Genomic DNA, 3,372 nt, shown 5'->3' on the forward strand with positions numbered 1-3,372 from the left:
ATCTCCAAATACTTTCTTTTTCCAGTCTGCTTATTTATGAATAATTATAATCTCTTTAGTTTTGTATAACATTGTCTGAATCAGATTCTGTTAAAATAGCATTGAGTATTGGCTATTATAGGAGATTAAAGCCATTCAAGGATGGATTTATGGTACTAGATCACTTGGTGACCTGAAAACACACTCCCAAGTTAAACACTATTTGATGCTGCCAGGGAATTTTGTTCATTAAATGACCATCACTGAAGTATTCTAACAGATAATCTGGAGATGAGAATAGCAATTCTTCTTCTTTGGGATTCATGAAAATTTAACATCTCCTTTTTTGTCAATCTTGTTCAGTTCTCTATTCACAGACATTTAAAAACAACTATATTGTAGTTGTTTTGATTGAATGTAATTAATATTTTCATCAATTAAATTTTATTCCACAAATGTTTACTGAGCTCTCACTGAGTACCAGGACTTGTGCTGGGTACAGCCACTGTTCCCAAGTGGCTTCAGTAAAGAAGGAAGCAACACAGTAACAATGCCTCAGATTATAACCACAAGGAGTTGGCAACAAATTGTTGAGGGAATGAAAGGGTGGGTGACATCAGTTCTGACTGGAGAAGGTGCCATAAACATTTAAGAAGAGTCTTAGAAAATGAATGAGCATTCATCAGTTCAAGTAAAGGAGAAGGCCATTTTGTGAAACAGGAAAAAATGGTCAGAGGTACTGGATATGACACAGCATAATGAATAGTTCTAGGGAAGTACAGCATAGGTAGGAAGAGTATAGATATAGAATGTCAGGCAGGATGTGGAAGCTATGAAGCGCGAAGCCAGACTCTCATGGCTCTATTCTAAACAGGTTGGACAATATCTTATGAGTAACAGAGGGCCAAAGTGATATCTAAGCAGAGGTGTACTGTTAGTAACTAGCTTTTAGGAAGATAATCCATGAGATATGGAGGATAGGCAATGGGGCAGGGAAAAGAGCAGATAGAGGCAAAGTCAGCAAGTGATGACAAAAAGACCAGTCCACCAGTAGGGAAGCTGTTTAGTTTATAAGCTTTGAATAGAAATCTAAAAATTACATGCATGCTTTGGCCTGTGCTCTGGGAGAAAACAACGGCTTCAGAGCAATAAAATCTGCTTTATTATTATTTTTTGAGTTAGAGTCTCATTATGTTGCCTAGCCGGTCTCAAAATGCTGGGCTCAAAAGATCCTTCTGCATAGCTGGGACTATAGCATTGAACCACTACGCCTAGCCCTTTTAGTTCTAACTAGATTACTTTCTACTTGACATTTTCTTTCAATTGTACTGAAACATCTATGAACTTTGTCTGATTTTGGTGTAATTCTAAAAGATTATATACCACAATAAAATAAAATCACATTCAATATAAAAGCATTACACAGAAAGATATTTTATTATTTTTAAGGGAAATGCACAGTCAAAGTAAAACTGTTATGGAAATTTATGGGTCAAATGATATTTTGTGGAAATATATAAAGAAAAAAATGATTGCAGGCAAAACGGTAAATTGACACAAGTACAATTGTAAATTAAAACATCTCTACCTTGCTACAGAACAAGTTAGGCAAATAGCAAAGACTCAGGGCATTAACCTGCTCTAGTTAAGATTACCAACAACTTTCATACCGCAAAATCCAATAGTGGATTCTTAGTCTTTAACTTATCTGAGTTCTCTCAGTAGCATTTGATGCGATCAGTCTCTTTTCCTTGAAACATTTTTCTCACTTGGTATCCAGACTCTCTTCCAACCTCATCAGCTGTTTCACCTCAATCTTCTTTGCTGTGTCCTAACTCTTTGACCCCTAAATGTTGGAGTGTCCCAAAACTGTTCTTCCTTGACCTAAATTCACTCTCTAGGTAATCTCTTCCAGACTCAGACTCATTAAATGCCATCTAGATGTTGACAACACAGGTTTATAGCTCAAGCTTGGATTTCTTCCTCAACTTCCAGGCTCTTATGTGAGCTTCCTCTCTCACATCTCCATGCTGATCACGTATAGACAACACAAGCTTAGCACATTACAAATTGAATGAATCTACTCCTTGTCCCAAACTTGCACCTCTGTCTTGTCAATCTGTCTGTTTTTATGAGCCAGACATTTTGGATTTATTGATGACCCCTCTCTCTTTCTTGCATATCACCCACACATTCAAGCTATGAGAAAAGCTTGTCAGCTCTACCTTTAAAGAGTATCCAGAATTTGACTGTTTCTCAATACTTCTTGTACCAGTCACAATCATATACCTCACTGGGGTTATTGCAATAGATTCGTAATTGGTCTTTTTACAAGTGCTCTTGCTCCACCCTCAATCCTATTCTTAAAAGTGAACATTATGTCACTTTTCCACTCAAAACCTTCTAGTGACTTCCCACATCTCTCAAAGTTAAATACAAAGTCTGTCAAATGACCCTACATGAAAATGTAGCAGGAGCAGCAGGGAACAAACCTCTTGAACACCGAACTAAGGAAGGTAATGGCTTTTTATTTGGCCAGGAGCTGTGGGGGGGCTACAGCCTCATTCACCAAGCTTCCCAAGCTGCAGCTTCTCTCCCCTTTTATAGGCTTACAATACTAAAGGGGAAACTGAGGTGGAACTATGTCATTGTCCTTTTGCTGGATGTCCAACCTTACAATCTTTTGGCTTTATTGATTTGCTAATTCATATGCAGGGAGGAGGGCTTACAGAAACAAGACAAAAACAACAAGCTGTTTGTTGGCAGAGGTGTTTCCAGGAGGGAGCCTGATCTGCGGAGACATGGGGACATGTGTGAACCAGTGCCAGGATCCAGCTGGCAGAGATAGCATTTATTTGCAGTTCTTTCGAGGTTAACAGATAGCAGAGATGCTGGGAAGTAAAGAAGGAGTAATTTTCTCAGCTCTTTGGTATTTTATTTTATTTTATTTTTCCTTCTTCACCCTCCTTCCCATCTGAAAGGGGTGGGGAGAGGTGAAATTGAAGCAGGTGAGGGGGTCTCCCCTCTCACCCCCGCTTTGAGAATTTTACTTACCCCCCTCTTTTTTGTGAGAATTCTCACTCTTACCTTCAGCCTCATTGTTGGGGTTTTCTGGCGAAACAGATTGGTAGTGGTTCATGTAATAGGACTGTGCTGACATTTTTTCTTGAACCATAGCAGTAATAAATCCTTTTACTACTTGAAGGAGCAAGGGCATTAAGCAGGGGAGCAATATGCATGCCCCTATTATTAGTAACACACTTATGATAATGGTCTTGAGCCCTCCAAACATTGATTTGGAAACCAATTTCCAAACATTGATTCAGGGTCAAACCTATGCCAGACCTGTATGGGTACTTGTGCGAATTTTGTTATGTCCCTTATAATATTTTT

The sequence above is a fragment of the Aotus nancymaae genome, unplaced genomic scaffold (genome assembly GCF_030222135.1).
Source record: "Aotus nancymaae isolate 86718 unplaced genomic scaffold, 86718_ANA_hifiasm-v0.15.2.pri h1tg000006l, whole genome shotgun sequence".
Lineage (NCBI taxonomy): Eukaryota > Metazoa > Chordata > Mammalia > Primates > Aotidae > Aotus > Aotus nancymaae.